We start from the raw sequence: 17379 nt of genomic DNA, 5'->3' as shown, positions 1-17379 counted from the left end.
GGGAAGCTGATGGCTCCGCTTTCAGCCTTGGTGGTGTGTCTTGTCCTGTAGCAATGGCAGAGAACGCTGTGAAACCCCCAGTGGTTTAGGGGAAGCCTGGTTGGGGGAGCAGAGCTGGCGTGTCCCCAGGAAGGGGAGCTACTCGTTTGCCGTGGGCTTGTGCAGTGCCGTGCATCGGGCAGCGCGGAGGAGTTGTTCCTGCTGCTCCAGCAGCGCTGGAACTCCTGTCTCCTCAACAGGATGGGAATGTGGAGATTCATCCCGGCTTCACTTGGGTGAGGGCTAGCACATGGGCATCAATCAGGCCAGTCTTTATTCTCTAGGGGGCAGAAATGTTCGTTGCCTTGCTGTTGAGTAGGGAATCAGTGCTAGTGAGCAAATGTGTCAATGTGCTGGGGCTCCTCTAGCCTGCTGAGCCTTGATGCTCCTTGGAGAGCTGCTCCATAAAGCTGTATTTTCCACTAGCGGCAAAACATCCCCGGTGCTTTATTCTCTGAGCAATCAGACAAATGATCCTGTAGTCACCCACAAACAAAGTCATCAGGGCTGTAGATTTAAGGCAAGCCCATAGGAGCCCTTTGTGGAGTTGGAAATGGCAGATCAGAAAATTTTCATTGCGGGAAGAAGCGCAGAGCTGAATCTGTGTGGACCTGATGGATGGACACAGACCCTGAATGTAAGCCATTTCCCACCCGTGGTGTTTGGCGTGGCAGGTAGAGTGTTATATAGCATCTATAGGTCAGATTAGAAAGAAGCCTATACAATTCCCCAAGTGTGGGTTCTGGCTGCTGTCAGTCCCTATGGTGCTGACTGCTTGTCAGGTATAATATTGGCTACTGTTCCTGTCGTAAGGTAGAAATCTCCTGGTAGTAGCTGGGCTGGGGTGCCCATTCCTGAGTAGCTGAGGTGCTGTGGATGCTTCATCCCTTCCCTGAAGGCGCTGGGCTGGGATTTGGAGGAGCTCTTATCCCTTTGATGTTCCTCCTCCCCAAAGCTCTCCCCAGCTCAGAAAGCAGGGGTGGGGTCCCTCTGGGTAAAGCAGTCCATCGTCAGTGCAGCAAGTAACCAAAGTTTGGCTGCAGTAGGACAGACAGACAGGGTCCTCTGTGGTCACCGTGTACATGATGGCGCCCATCGCTGGCTGTATGGGGGAGCAGAGGGGAGTCTGTCTGGGCAGGGCTTGGCAGCGCTTCCGCAGGCTGAGCGGCTGGGGAGGCACGTTACCTGCTGTCAGCCTCTACGGCCTCTCCTGAGGGAGGAGAAAAGACCAAGCCGTGGGTGACAGATGCTGGTGGTGACTCTTCATGCAATACTGGAAGGCTCTCGGGAGCTCTAGGAGGAGGCCAGTGTGAGACCCTCTATAAAGCAGTCTAGACTGGCTGCTCTATTTAGTTGGTCTCTGAACTGCAAATTAAACTCTTGTTGCCGAATCACATGGTTCTACTCTCTGCACTTGGAGAACGGTTGTCGAGAGGGCCAGGCAGGGTCTGGGTGCTGCCCCTCTCCCTGTAACGGGGATGGAGGGACCGTGGGCTGCACGGGTACAACTGTGTGACTTGGGGGGCGGGTGTGGGTGGGTGGGGTGGGGTGTGTGTTTCCCCTGCACAGAGGAGAGCAGTGCTTTCCCCAGAGTGTTTCGTCTAATGCACACTTGATTGCCTGCATTTTTAGTCTGTCTCTCAGAAGCTGCAACACCCACCTCTGCTTATTGAAATGTCATTAGAACCCATTTAATATTGTTCACCTGTGATGCACAGTAAAATGTATTTGAATAAACAAAAGCAAAGTACATTAGTGCTAATTGCTGAGTGATTCCAGCAGGAGTGAGGAAAGGATACGCTGGCTCGCTCTGTGCAGGGAAGGGGCTCTTGAGGTGACACTGGACCATCCTTCTGGCTTCCTGTGAGCGTGTGGGATTCCCATAAGGATTGAGCGGTCCCTGTTGGAGCACCCGTAGTGGCAGTGCTGGGGGACAGGGATGGGGACGGGGACTCTTCTCAGCTCCACAGAGGAGACTGCAGTCTGAGCAAGAGAGCCAGGGACAGCCCCGATGATGCACTGTGTCTGGAAAGTAGGTCCCTGCACTTGTGATGGTCATAAGCGGTGGCTGAGGTTGTGGTTTTTTCCACCCTTAAAGTGGTTTTTACTCTTTCCTCTTTTAAACAAGGTTATGACAGTGGTAATGGTTATCGTCGCTCAAAGAAACACGGAGGTGCCCAGGGGTCCTTCTGCCGTGCTCGAGTGCTGATCTCAGCGTCCCTGTTGGCATCTCCCTCTGTGTACAGCTGGCTGTTACAGGCCCATGGTGTTAAGAGATGTTTCCCCAACCCTCTGCTCAGTGAGAATGAACAAATTAAAGCCTTCATATAGCGTAACTGAGCTACCTTTTTTATTCTTTCGTATTCTCTTCTTTGTTTTGCTTTTCTATAAATTATTTAGAGTTGTGTGAGTAGGGAAGACAGCAGTAACTGCATTTCAGTCCTCTTCAAAACATAATAGTAAACAAGATCTAGGGCAGAATATTAAACTATTCGAGGGCTTCAGGCACTGGCAATAAAGAACTTATACTGACTGGGAAAATCCCCCCAAGCCAGGGCTGCAAGGTGCCTGCAGGGCCAGGGCTACCCCAGGCTGTGAGTTACATTCACAAATGCTCCCACCACTTCAGCTTGTGATGCCGTCGGGCTTTGCACCTTCGATCAAGGCAGGTTTGTGCCTTGCCTCGTCTGATCCTTCCAAACCGTGTCGGTTCACCATGTGTTTCCTCCCAGATGGACAATTTTCTCTCTTGGATGAGGTTTTGCTCAAGGAGTGAGGCTGTGGTGTGTGCTAGTTACTCCTCTCTGCCGAAGCTGGTCAGAGACTGGATTGCTGAGGATGAGGAGTCTATGGTTCAGATCTAGGATGTCTAGACTAGAAATACAACTATACGTGCTGTGGACTTTGCGCGCTGACCTGGTTTGCTCATGCATGGGGAACACGGTGATTCAGGAGGTGTTGGACGTGCTTCAACCCCCCTGCGAGCAGCAGATGCAGCCGGGATTCACGTGGGGATGCGGCAGGTGGCGTGGAGAAACTCTGCAGTTGGTGCGAGCAGACACCACGTACCTGGAGATCCCCAGGGGCTGGAAATCAGTTCTGCTCGGGCACCGTTTTGCAGGTGGATGGAAGATGGATGCATCAGGGGAAACCCAGATGGAGGACAGGGTCGGCCTTCCCCCCCCGGTGCCCGGCTGCATGGCTGGAGCCACCAGATTTTGGTGCGATCACCAGGGCTGGGTGAGGAGCTGTAGCCACATCCCAGGGAGTCCATCCGTGCCCAAGGGAAAAGCTCTCCTTGCTGCTCTTGCGGCGTAGCATTGTGATAAGATGTCAGCTGGGACTTGTCAGCGGGCTCCAAATGGTATCATCACTGGGGCTGTCACTAGAGGCTCTTTCAAGTGTCACTTCCCAGCATTAATTACCAGGGATGGCAAATGCAATGAAGATGGAGCATTTCGGCTTGCCCTCCACCCACCTGTGCTGCTCGCTTTCCCCCACATGCCGGGCAGTGATTGATTTGCAGGTGCCGGCGGTGAGCGCTTTCCATCATTTGGGATTTGTGCACCCCATGCCGTGCGGCTGTCAAGCTCGATTACCCTTTCCACGAGGAAGAGTGTGGATTTTTATTCCCCACGTGGAGCTTCTGGGTGTATCGGGTCAGGCAGGGAGTTGCACTGGATGACCCTGCTATGCACAGCCCTGCAAAACGGGAGAGAAGTCCCTGCCCAGGAGGTCGAGCAGCACAAATGTTTTGCAAATCGCAGGCGAGCAGAGCACGGATCAGCGAGCCAAACTTTCCTCCCAAGTCTCAGGCAGCGCTCTGTAGCGATGCGGATGGGAGGGCTGTTCCCACGCGGTGCCGGAGCATCTGAAGTGAAGCCCAGCGCAAACAAAACACGGGAGCAATGTGCTGAATAATGACATCCAGCAACAAGCGCGTCTGAGTGATAAAGTTAATGAAATTACGGGTTCTGACCTGATACCAGGCTCTGCTGTGGGTAGATAAACAGCAGGGCAAAGATGAGATGTTTATTTCTCCCTAGCTGCAGTTGTAATCTGGATGCACTGTGCATGGCCATTAACATTATTACTGTTATGCAAAATCATTTTTGATTTGGGGGGAAAAAAAAAAAGAGAAAGAAAGAAAGAAAAATCCCTCAACTCCCTCAAAAATGGAAAGCTGACAGAATTAGAATTGCAGCAGGAACACAAAGTGACCTGGTGACATTGCACAGAGCCCAGATGAATTTAGACAGAAGAAAAATCTGAGGCAGTTTAAGAAGAAAAGTAGTCTCTTTTTTTTTTTTTTTTAATTATTATTATTAATATAATAAAATGAAATGGTGCAAGGAAGGAGGCAGTAGCCAGGCAGTCCTAATTAGTCGAAAGGATCAAGGATCCCTTTGTGCTGGTGTGGAACGGGGGCTGTGCCATCTCCTCGTGGTTTTGGGTTCTCTCTGGCAATTAGAAGGTCTTGGGGGTTTCATGCCGGGTGTGGTGCCAGGTGGGGTCTGCTGGTGTGGGGCGCAGGTTCTGGGTCTTGGTCTTTGCTGGGGAGACCCCTGTGTCCAAACCCAGTACCTGTGTGTGCGCGGTGTTCTGCGATTTAAGGGCATTTGGGTAAATTTGGGCAGGGGATGTCACTGTCCTCACTTCTCTGTGTAGCTCCCAGTCTGTGCTCCTGGTGATTTTTGCTCTCCCACCTTTCCCGAGCAGATGGCCTCAAGCTTCAGCGCTTTGGGAATTCCTAACTTGCTTTTATCTTTCAATATTCCTGGCTCTCATCTTTGCTGACATGGTTTCATCCTACAGCGGTAGGAGCCCTTTGCTTCTCTTCATCAAGTGCTGTTTGAGGGGGTTTAGCCCCCAGTCCATCTCAGGCAGCACCACTGCATCCCCAGATGGGATGTAGAGAGATGGAGTTAGTAAATGAAGGCAGATAAAAGTCCAGCAAGCCTGAGTATGGAGTTACCCACAAGTTCCCCGAGGAGAAGATTTTGCCAAACCGAATCTCCTAAGGATCAGTGAGAAGCAGAACAGTTCTGCCTGGTGAAAACTGAGGAGAAAATAGATGTCAGACTTGAAAATCGAGTATCTGCAATTTCGGTCCTGCAACAAAGGACCCATCTTTATTTTCTCAGTTTCTTTCATGTTCAAAAAAAGAGCTTTTCAAGCGGGCCTTTGTGCTGGCTTCACAGACTCTGCAGTCGGGGTATGGCCTCCAAGTCTAGACAGGAGACAGGACTTATTACCGATGGTACCAATGATTAAGACCATAGGCGTATCAAAGGTGTGGTTGTGCAGTCAACTTGAATTCATATCTCCTGGACTTTCTTCTCACCTGCTGTGTTAACTTAGGTAGACCTCTGAAGTTTCTCTTACTTAACCTATGGATACTTTTCTCTGTAGGGATAGCGAGAGGCTTTTGAGAATTCCTGAAAGATGGTCTGGCACCTAGAGTGAACCTTGAAATGTAGTCCCAGCTCCTCTCTGCCACTGGCGGCTTTGGTAACCCTGGTCATGTCACTTAATGGTCCAGTCCTCATCTGTGAGTTGGAGAGGAGAGCCAAGCCAGAGAGCAGACAGGGCAGCACAAGGAAATGTTGAGAATTGCTAATATAAGGAGTTGTGGTCCCAACAGCCTCCCAGTCAAACTGCTGTGGGTGATGCCATCCGGGAGAAGGAGTTTTGGCAGGGGAGACAAATGGCTTAGGTTTGAGATACCAGCAAAAGGCAGGCAAGGGGAAGGTCCTTGTGATGAGGAGAGGGAGCTTCCTATGGCACCCACCAATGCTGGAGCAGCTGTTCTGGTGGCTTCATCTCAGTCATAGTCTTTTGCCTCCCAATGAAGACTCCTCTAGGGGATACATCAGGCAGCACTCTGGCCCAAGATTGCAATGTCTGGGCTGAGGAAAGGGCCATTTTGGGAGCTGAGGTGTGGAAGAGGAGGGTGGAAAGTTAAGTTATGCCCTGGAGTTGCTATTCTCCTGTGAGGACCGTCTGAGACAGTTTGGGTGGTTCAGTCTGGAGAAGAGAAGGCTCCAGCGAGACCTTATAGTGCCCTTAAAGGGGGTCTATGGGAAAGGTGGGGACAGGCTTTTTAGCAGGGCCTGGTTCATTAGGACAAGGAGTTTAAACTATGAGGGCAGATTCAGGCTAGATATAAGGGTGAAATTTTTCATGATGAGAGTGGTGAAACATTGGCACAGCTGCCCAAAGAGGTGGTAGAAGCCCCATCCCCTGGGAACATTCAAGATCAGGTTGGACGGGGCTCTGGGCAACCTGATCTAGTTGAAGATGTCCCTGCCCATGGCAGGGGGGTTGGACTAGATGACCTTTAAAGGTCTCTTCCAACCCAAACCTCTCTGTGATTCTATTCGTTACGAATACATCAGCTCTGCAGTATCTTGGAGGCGAGATTTACAGACAAGGTGTGTGTCAGAGGCGATGCCCTTGTAATGGACAGGGTGATGGTGTTGTCCACCGTGATGGAGAATGGAGAGCTCGTGGGCAACAGGAGCGAGATGCCCGGCCTGATAATTGCTGTCCCTGAGCTGACAGCCCACCATCCTTGAGGGGACATCTGTGCCTGGCTGAGCTCGTGGCCGGCTGCCGGCAGGGGGATCGCCGCCGTGCCGGGGTGTGCTGTTCCTGGTGCCTGCGCCGCTGTGCCGCTCGGGCAGGCAGATGCAGTGCCACCCTGAATCCAAGTATTAACTGGAGGCTTTCTGAGCCTTTAATAAATAAAACGACGGCTTAATGTTTGCTGGGGCTGGCGGCTAAAATGGGACAGTACATCAGGCTGGCATCTGATGTGTCTTGGGGCTCTGTCTTCTTTCCAGTGACCCGATGGGATCGTGACCTTCTTTGTACGTGATCAGCTTTTCCCAGCTCTAATCCCCTCCAACTCCTTGCGTAATTTACAGAGACCTTTGAAAATGTATATTCACGTAGCCTGCCAGTGGAAAGTGTTTTTTGCGGTCTGCTATTCCTGGATGAAAAACCTGGCTAAAAATTTCAGTTTTAAAGAAATAAAATGAAGCCCAACAGGGTAGGAATTGAGTCCCAATTCAGGGAAGCATTTAAGCACGTGCTTAGCTCGTGTCTCTAGTTATTAGAGAAATGGAGCATGTCTTTAAGTCCAACATGCTTAATTCCAACTGATTTGAGTGCATTAATGAAGAGACTAGGGGCCCCAGTTGCAGAGGTTACGATGGATACACCATTGGGTCCTTTGGTTTTGTGGTGATGCCAGCTCTGACTTGAATGTTGATTTAAAAATGTCCATACCTGCCAGGGAAAAGCTTTGATTTCCAGAGAGATAAACACAGTCATAATTAATACATTAACTATCTTTCAAGCTTTGAATAGAGAGCTGCCAGGCTGGAGTTTTAGGTTGGTTTGTTCACCCTATCACACTGAACTGGTTGCCTCCCTCCCAAATTTGGGTTGTCCCCATCAACATTGTGGGAGGCAACAATGGTCTCTTGTCCCAGTGGTCCTGTGGGACACTCTCTCCCTCCCTTACACCTCCCAAGAAAGTGGCTTAAGGCAGCATCAGGGATGCATGGGAGCATGCCCAGGAGGTCTCCTCAATGAGACCCACGTCCAACATGCTCCCTGCCTCCAGCAGCAGGTCAGAAGGGATGGGGAAACTCCTGGGGGCTCGTGGCCTCCTCTGGTCCTGCATCCCCCTGGCCAAGGGAGGTGCTGTGCTGGAACATGCTTAAACATCTTAGACCAGCCAGGGCTCTTCCTGGCCCCCAGAAGTGTTGCTGTTGAGAAAAGGCTGGTAGGTTGCATTTCCCAATGTGGTTTTCTTGTTTTTCTCCCCTCCCTTCGCTATATCCTACTCACTGATTTCATGAGACAGAGGAGGGAAGAAGCAGATGGAAAAGTGGCTTCTAATGGTGCCATAGGGAATGAAGGAGAAAAGGGATGTTTTAATACGCCAACATTTTGCTAAGCATCCTGAAGGGATGGCGGTTTTGTGAAGTCCCACTGGTTTATTGCGGCTTTGCAAAGCTTGGGCTGGTCTCGCCCCGATGCTGCATGACATCCCATGTGAGAAGAAATACCCTGGTGGTCATCCCCTCTCCCAGCCACAAGTGGGTGACTTGTTGACCCCTCAAGTCAGCAGCAACTCTTTTAACGTGGGCTTTTGTTGGGTTTTGTGGGGCTGCTGGTGCCTGGTGGAGATGTCGTGGCAGTTTTGTGCGCAGTAGCCCTGATTCCCCAGATGTCCAAAGTGCTTTTCATCCAGGCAAAATCACAAGCTCACAGAAGATAAGCTGTGAAGTTTTGGCTGTCCAAGGAAAACAAGCCATCAGGAACTATATTTATATAAATGTCAGGCATGTGTTGTTCATCGCTTTGTGCATCACTATGAATGTTTGATAAAGCACTACATTATTTAAGGTGTAGCTGGATTGTAGGCCAGTTGTTGACCAGGATTAGCTCTGAGAGGATTTTTTTAACCTCACCTCCCCGCCCCAGCCCCCCGATGCATAACCTAAAAAAATAATATGGTGACTGTTTATTCCCCTTGGGAGGCCCTGGGGGATCTCAAGTGTCCTCATCTCTCCTGGCTTTCCGTGCTGGGTTGCCTCTTGCAGCCTCCTTGTGTGCAATGCAGAGGACCCGGGAGAGCTTCAGCTCTGCCCAGAGCCGTTCTTCTGTCATGTCAGCATGGAGCAAACCCCTGCCACCAGTTTCTGAAATCAGATTGACCAGGAGAAGAGGGTGTGGGGTCTGGGATGAAGAACAACCCCGCAATGTTCCCAGTTTCTGCTGGAAACAGGTAGAAGCTAGTGAGCATTCGGGCAGCCCCTGGAGCGCGTGGCTCAGAGATGAGGCTGCTCGAGATCCTGTCGCCTGCGTGAGAGCCATGGGTTTGTCTCAGTCCACGGTGCTCAGCACTTCTTCATCTTGGCTTTTAGCAGCATTGCGGCTCTGCCGGTCGGTGTCTGCAAGATGTTCTCCCCGTGAGTCCGTCCTGGGCTTGTGGGTTTTAGGGGGAGGGGAGCAGGGAGGGCAGCAGCAGCACCAGCCCTTCGCTCTGTTTGCACGTCCTCTTCCTGTCGGTTGTGCTTTACCTGCCTGCAGTGCCGAGACGGTTCGTTTTGTCGGCTGGCTCCTGAGGAAGATGGATCGAGGCCGGGCACCTGCGCTGATATTAGGTCTGCAGGCACCTTCCAGCCCCATTTATCATGAGGCAGTGACCTACCCAAAGGACCAGCGGGAGAGGAAACTTATTAACAAGGTGCTTCAAATCAATCCTTTCTGATGGCCCCGCTGAGTTACAGCATTTGCTGCGACTCACCCATCGGGTCCTGCAGGGTCTGGCTGTGCTCGGCCTCGCTTCTTTGCCCACGTGCCTTGGAAGTAGCTTGCTTTTGACAGCCTGGGCTCTCTGGGTGTTCCCTCAGCTCCAGGTCTTCTCCTGCGCCAACAAACCAGCTCTCGGGTCCTCCTTTCCTGCCTGCTACCTGCACCCTTGTGCTTCCTGGTGTGGGAGATGGTTGGTCCCTGCCACTGCAGAGGGGGCTCCTTTTGGTGATGTTTGTGCCGTGTATGCACGGCTGGAGCTCCTTGGCCCCGTTGCAATACGGGTTTTTGGTGGTTTGCCCTTCTTCTCTGAGGTGACGTCACTCCCCTGGTCTCCCTGGCACATGGCACGGTGTCACCTTGCCTGTTGGGCAAAGGAAATTTCATTTCCAACTAAAAGATTTTTTTCTGCACCGCGCTGCTGAGCAGGGCGTTGGATGGTGATTGAGACTGGAGTGGGGCCACCATGCCGCATTTCCCACCCACGTTTGCCAGCCGTTGCTGTGCCCTGCCCTGCCCGTGCCCATCCGTGGGGGTGCTGGGATTTGCTCACCCTCACTTCACAGATGCCGAAGGGCTGCTGCCTCCAGGTTTGTACCCCAGTGCTGGTTCCTCGGCCAGGTGTGGTTGGGGCTTTCTCCTGCCCTCGGTGGGTCTCTGCCCTAGCTGGCTCCATGGGGCAGTTTTCCCTCTGGATTTGTGGAGTTGTAGGAGATGTGCAGCAGAGGGAGGGAGCTGGAGGTCAGTGCTGTGCTCTCGAGCTGACGTCTCTCCTCCACGCATCGTTAGCCCGGACCGCTTCGCGTGCCCATTAGCACCAAATCAGGAAGCTTCCTCCAGAGTGTTCTTATTTAACTTTTCGATTATTTTATAACTTGAGGAGCATTAGCTGCTGCTGAGGGTCTGCCCATCTTCCTTGCTCCTCTCTGCTTGCTGAGTAAGCGAAAAAGTTACAATGTCTCATAAAAAAAGGTAAGTTAAGGGGTTTATTGGAGTTGAGATGGTGGGAAGCAGAGTCTCTGGTGGCCTGGACCTTCTTGGTGCTGAGGCAGGGGGAGATGAGGCAGCATCCCATGGCCAAAGGCTTTTCCTTGTGGAAGGAGAAATAGGGTAAAGGGACAAATCATAAGAACATATAATGGTTTGGGTTGGAAGAGACCTTTAAAGGCCATCTAGTCCAACCCCTCTGCCATGGGCAGGGACATCTTTAGCTGGATCAGGGTGCTCAGAGCCCCGTCCAACCTGACCTTGGATGTTCCCAGGGATGGGGCTTCTACCACCTCTTTGGGCAGCCTGTGCCAGTGTTGCACCACCCTCATTGTAAAAAATTTCTCCCTCAAATTTAGCCTAAATCTGCCCTCCTTTAGTTTAAACCTATTACCCCTTGTCCTATTGCAACAGGCCGTGCTAAAAAGTCTGTCCCCATCTTTCCTGTAGCCCCCTTTAAGTACTGGAAGGCCGCTCTGAGGTCTCGCTGGAGCCTTCTCTTCTCCAGGCCAAACAACCACGATCTGCAGTGCCCTGTGGATGTCAGGGGAGGGGTGTGCTAGAAAAGTCTTTGCCCCATAGAAGAGCTGAGGGTTTCCTAGCCAGAAACAGCTCCTGGGGAGGTCAAACCCAGCTGGTAGCAGCCCAGGGAGCGCAGAGACCATCTGCTTTGGCAAGATGCTCGCAGTGCAAAGGCGCGAGGCAGGGGTGGGGACCGTTGGACCATGGCTCTTGAGCATTTAGTCTTTCGCAGTGTGTTTGTAATTATATTGCATTATCTTAATTACTGACATGGGAAGTTGGGAGCATGGTAGGGGGAAGGGAAAGGAGGAAGGTAGAAAGGTGGGGAAAGAGAGGGTGACGAATAACTTGCAGCCTCCATCGATGGGGCTGCGATTGTGGTTGGAGTTGGAAGTGATGCTATTAATACAATACTTATTCATTTCCTGTAATAAAAAAATGGAAGTGCTTTGCAATTACCCAATTCCGAATGAAATTAACATTCCGTGGCATTTTCCAGTAAACGGTTAGTTTGCACACATGAGTGGAGGCAATTAGCTGGGAAGCGATTGAGCGCCGTGACTGGAGAGAGGATGAAGAGGGGTCAGGGCAGCTGGTGCTGGGTGGGAACTGCCGTGGGCTCCGAGTCTGGATGCCCCTTCTTGGCGGGCTCAGTATTCCCCCAGGTCCTGCCAGTTTGAGGAGCAGCTCACCCGGCTGCAGAAGGACAGGAGCTGCAGATACTGTCTCCTGCTCTCTGTAGATGAGTGGAACAGCAAAGCTTTGCAATAAAGAGGAGACACAAAGAGTGGGTGTGTGGTCAGAGGGGTTCTGGGGTGCCCTGGTGCTCCCCATGGTCCCTGTCCCCATTGTGGGATGCTAAGCCAAGGCAGGTCTCCATCCCCCTCCCACATGGCACATCAGCCTCTCCTGGCATCCTTCCTTCCCTGTCACGCACCCCAAGCTTTATTAAAAACCAATGGAGACTTTTTTTTTTGCAGATTTGTTAAACTACTGAAAACTTTTGATCCTATCGGGGTTTTTTTTTTTCCCTGCCTCGTACCAGATAAGGGCTGTGCTGGCTCCAAGCCCAGAGCTGAGGGTGGTGGAGAATGGGGTAGGGAAGCAGTCATCTCATGAATATATGAAGGAGGAAAGTACATTTATTCAGTTTCCTTCAAAGGAGACATCTTGAATAAAGTTTTATCTCTTCTTCTGCTACCCTCCCCCTCCAATTTGCAATTAAAATAAGATTTTTACGTATAAGAAATCTATTTTTATAGTGAGAGATTTATTAATGTATATAATAATCTATTAATGTATTAATATCTGTGTATTAATACCTATGTTAAAAAAAAATTATACGTGCTCTATTTTAAAACTCAACAAAAAGGGCTGGGAGAGAAAAGAAGGAAAAAGTCAAGATGGAATAGAAGCCTGTTTTCAAAATGCTCCCGAGTTCCCATATCCCTCTGTTGCTGCATCTGAAAACCCCTCTGTGTAAAAGAGCTTCTTGGAGAGGGGTTGGCCCTCCCTCGTGCCGCGCTGGCAGGATGGGCTGGGGGCCAGCTCCGACAAAGCACGTGTGCCACGTGTGTCGTTTCCCCTGGTGGGTTCGCCTAAGGATGGCTTGGAAATGTGTGCATTGCAGGAGGTGCTTGGTCCCCTGACGTATGGGTGTGCGTGGTTATTTGTGCTTTGTTTTGATGGGTTTTATACATATATATATATATATTTAAAATATATACATATACATATGTATGTATCTCCTGAGTTGGTTGTGTAGTGCAGCCAGCAGTCTTCCAATGTTTCTTCGACACGGTGTACCTGCACGTGGCGTATGACGTGGACTGATGGAGAGCAGGGAACCGATGGGGACAGTCTCTTGCTTGAGAGGTGGTAGAGGGGTTTGGTGGCTGGAGAAAGAGATGGAGAGGTGAAGTTCTCAGTGTTTCTCTTGTCTTTGCTGTATCCACCATGCTCTGTGGCAGGACGTTGCTCTTGTGATGTGTTTTCGTCCCAGTATGTGTGAAGCTGCTGTACAAATCTCTCCCGTCGTCATCACATAAGCATCGGTGTAATTACCTAATTTTATGCTAGTGAAGCTCTCTGCTTTCTGGAGCTTAGTACCTTTGGGGTGGCACTGTTGAAAATCAGTCCACATCCCAGTTTCAGAGCAAACACTGTTGCTTATTTCATGCTTCGAAAAGCAACAAACACCCATTATTTAGAGCTGGTGAGAAAACAGGGTTTCCACCGTGTGGAAAACTTCCAGTATTATGAAATTTATGCTCATCCCAGGTAGAATCAGAAAGTCAATTTCTTGAAATATGTTGTAGAATAGAAATTTCCAAAATATTGATCCAGAAACATCAAGATGAGCTTATTGAAACTCAGGCGTTTGATTTGAAGGAAACAATTATAATGTTATTAAACTTCATTACACGTACCTGATGTTTACACAGTGTGTAATAGATGTGATGATGTGTTAGACCTTTAGAGCCAGCGTCAGTGAATCCCAGGAGAGCACCCTCCCCTGTGCCTAGAAAAAGCAGATTATTTAAAAATACTGGAAGCAGTCGGTGAGAGGGGAGGAGGTAGTCTTGGAGAAGAGTTGGTGTCTGAGCGAGGGGGCTGCATCCTCCACATGGCCACGGGTGCCAGCATGAATGTGTGCACAGGTCAGGAGGTGAAAATCCCACTGACCTTGACTTCTAATTGCACCCAAACTTTTCCAATTAATCCTTGATTGAGTTTGATGTGTTTTCGCGAAACACTGATTCCAGCGAAGCGGTGTGCTGAGTCAAGCAGCTCTGGAGCTGCTCTGTGGGTTACTCTTCTCTCCAAAACTCTGGGATTATTTTGAGCACTGGTAATGTGAAGGAATCGATAATATGCCCTTTGACACTCAGAAATCAAAGGGGAATGGGAAAATCAGATGCTTAAAAAACTATATTTTTTGGAATTATATCTTACTCAGTACTTAGCATGGGAAGGTCTAATAGAAGCTGCTGTTGCCTTTCCAGTCTTCTCCCTTCAGCTGTAGGAGTTCAGATGTTATGTGAGGAGGACAGGGATGGTTGTGGCTCCAGGGACCGAAACTTTAAGCTGAACATCAGAGACTGGCAGACTCAGGGCAGCTGGCACCTTTGCAGACCTCAAGCCTCCCTGCTTTGTTTCAATACACTGCAGAAACAGAGCTGTGGGGCTTTCCAGCTCCCCAAACCACCCAATGGCAACATGAGGCGTTGAGCCTGGTTTGGGGAGTAGCTGCTGCCCTTCCCCTGCCCTGCTGGGGTCTGACATGGTGTCGAGTGGGGCTGCCAGGTACTGGGTTGGATATAGGGTCGCTGCGGGGTGAAGAGTGTTGGCTTAGGCTGCGGGCAGTTCTTCAGCATGTGGTACAGCTGCTCCATTGGGATCCTCCAAGGCCACGTCTGAAGACCCTAAAATATCTCTGCAAGGTTGAGGGCTTGTTTCCAAGGGCTATGGGGTACTTGCATCGCCACTGGCTCCATCCTGGCTTCCCAGCCTCAGCTGGCAGAAAACAGGTTGCACAGTCGAAGAGGTTTTGCAGTTCCTTGTCCCTTCTGCTGGATCCTTGGGGATGTCCTGAGATGGTGGAGGCACCATCCAAGTGGAACCAGTGGAGGTGGAGGCACGCAACTAGTGCGTCTCTCAGATAAGGGTTAAGGCTACAGGCTGTGTGTGGTTGCACTGATCTGAGCCTGGGATTGTGTTTTAGAGAATCCCTCCTGGCCACTGAAGTTGGCGAGATACTAGTTTTGGTACCTCCCCAAAACAGCCCCCCATACCCAGCCGGTGCGTCTGGTAAAGGTGTGGCTCTCCTGGCCGCGGTGGCAGTCCTGCAAGGGCTGGAGCAAGTGCTGCTGCTTCCCGTCTCTGTTGCAATGTATTTTTACCCAAACATGGCTTATGTTGTTCAGTTGATGACTTTTTTTTTTGGTTTTGTTGTTGTTGTAATTTTTAAGCCAAACAACATATTTTCCCACTGCAATTTGTGCCAGCAAAAAGGAAGGAAGGAAGGAAGAAAGGCTATTGGTGTGAATTGTTTTGTGGGAGACGTGCAAACGAATAGGGGAGCCATAAGGAGAGCAAATCGCTTTCAAAATAGCGTATGGGGGTGGACAGGAGGGAGGTGTACGTCGGGAACACGTAATGTGCTTTACAAAGGTACGGTGACCTTCAGCTGCGTCCTTAAATCGCTGCCGGAGATGGAAGCTGCTTTTGCGGAGGCTGAAGAGCCTCGTGCTTCCTCCACTTCAGCTTGTTCCTGGGGTTGTTACGCTGCCAAAGGCCCTCGCTATAGGACGGGATGAGACTGAGATCATAGCGGCGCGCCAAACCTCGGGGTGGATCTCACCACCTCTGCCAGGCTGGAGAAACTCTCAACGTGGTGATGAAGATGTGAGCGCAATAGCCCTGATGGTTTTATCTCCTGGAAACCGAGGATGGGAGAGAAGGCGGTTTGGCAAGCTTCGCTCAAGGACAGGACGGTCCTATCGCCTCTAAATCTGCGTCGTGTTCAGCCGTCGTTGGGAGGAGCTGGTGCCCAGCTACTGGCAATGTGGCTGCATCGTTCTGGCAGCCGCCGGCTGAGCCCGTGTTTGGCACCTGAATCCCAGGTGGGTCCTGCAGGGCAGAGTTGGAGTATGTAGAAGAGAATAGAGTAGTTCAGGTGGAAGGGACCTACAATGCTCACCTAGTGCGACTGCCTGACCATTTCAGGGTTAAAGCATGTTATTAAGGGCATTGTTTGCCCCGTGGTAGCGCTTCTTCCCATCCTTTTCTGAACAATTAAAACCTCTGTGGGAGATGGGAATACCGCTGCGTGTGTGCGTGCCGGGGCAGCGTGGGTGTGCTCAAACTTGCGTTAGCCGTGTGGTTGTGTGGTGCCCACGGAGGCGTTGGTCCGGGGGGTGGGTTCCTACCCTGGCTGTCCAGGTGCAGATGGCTGACTATGGAAATCCCCCGGTGGCAAAGCCCAGGTGGCAGTTTGTGCCTGTTTTGTGGATGTGATGGATACCCCTGTAGTCAGTGGGGTCCCAGTAGCCTCAGCAAGTGCCGTGCCCCATTATGTGACGGAGCATTGGTTCCTTCTCCCTCCCTTATGTCATGGTTGGCAGTGCATGAAGGGTCCTTCCTTCATCCTTGACCCCTGACGCTCCTTCAGCTGAAGCCCAGCTAGCTTTCATTTGTCAGCGAGCGTTTTCTCCATGCTGGCCGTGTCAAACTCTGCTTGCTGAGATCATGTTGACAACTTTTTTTTTCTATTTTTTTTTCCCTTATTTTTTTTTGTTTTTTTCCTTCCCCATTGCTCCGCTCAGGGAGCATGGGGAGGCCAACGATGTACTGGCGCACACGAGCTGTGCAGAGCAGTGAGACGCATCAGCTTTTTGCTCCCGTTCCTGGAGTAAGTATTTGTAGCATCGTTGCAAATCGCCGGCGACCGCAGGGACGCTCTCCCCACGAAGGTGAGCGCTCCCCCCCGCTTTTGGCATCCGCTCCCCTGACGAGCGCGTGAGCAGATGCCTCTGGATGGATATGCTGAGTGCGGGGGCCAGATGGGGTACGGTCGCCGCGGCGCTGAGTACTGCCATCAGCCGAGTAGGGACCACAAGAGAGCTGTGACCTCGCCATGTTTCGTCGCTTGCCGAAGGCATGGCCCCCCCCTCCTCCCCTCCGCGCTCTCCTTCTGGCCTCCTTTTGGTAAATAAGCCTCAGCCACACGGTTCTTGAGCTCCCTGCTCCACTTGCACATGCTATATATCGCACAGCCCCGAGGTTCAAATATCTTGCCATCTGTTCGCGGGGAGGCCCTGCTACACTTGCTCCCGGGCGAAGGAGCTGTGGGGACGGGCTTCCCCCCTGCAGACACGGCGGCGGGGTGCTGAGCCGCACCGGTGCTGCCACAGCGTCCTTCCCTGGCGCCTCGAAGGAGCCCTGCAAGAGGGGGTTGGATGTGTGCTGTCAGGGGTGGGACTAGATGCTCTTTGGAGACCTTTCCTGGCTTTTGATTTTTTTTTTTTTTTAAATTTTATTTTTCCCCCCCTGCAGTGCTTCTTGCTGGGGCATCTGACACTGCAGGATCTGGCTGCACCTGCCAAAGATGTAGGGGGCTTTGGGGAGCTCTGCCTTTGGTCTATGGGGGAGCCTGGTGTTGACTGGAAGACGTAACATAGCTGGTCTTTTGGGCCATGCTCTCTCTGGAGCTCTCCTGAAATGGTTCCCACCTTTTGGTGCTTATGCAGACAGTGGGTTTGATCCTCATCTCTCCATTACCCGGTGTGGCAGTGCTGGGTGGCTGGATCCTCTTCCGAGCTCTCTCGATGTGCCTGCACCCATGGGTGCAGCAGTCAGTCTGCTTTGCTCCGGCACTCCCCATCCCGATGGCCCCGGCAGATTTTGGTACCTGCTCTTCAGCCTGTGGGGGCAGAAGAGCACCCTGGGGTGGTCTAAAGCCTCTTGCCCCTGGGAAGGCTGAGGACATTGCCTTTGGGA

At 51.4% G+C, this 17379-nt stretch overlaps 1 protein-coding gene across 1 annotated transcript in view; it reads left to right on the top strand.

Moving 5' to 3' along the window:
* ASTN2 (astrotactin 2) overlaps nucleotides 1-17379 on the top strand; it is a 354284-nt gene that overhangs the window by 91408 nt on the left and 245497 nt on the right. The window lies entirely within an intron of this gene.

Source organism: Leptosomus discolor, chromosome 19, assembly GCF_034619465.1.
Source record: "Leptosomus discolor isolate bLepDis1 chromosome 19, bLepDis1.hap2, whole genome shotgun sequence".
In the NCBI taxonomy this organism is placed as follows: domain Eukaryota; kingdom Metazoa; phylum Chordata; class Aves; order Leptosomiformes; family Leptosomidae; genus Leptosomus; species Leptosomus discolor.
Note: the sequence above shows the minus strand (reverse complement) of the source record. Positions and strands in the feature narration are given on the sequence as shown.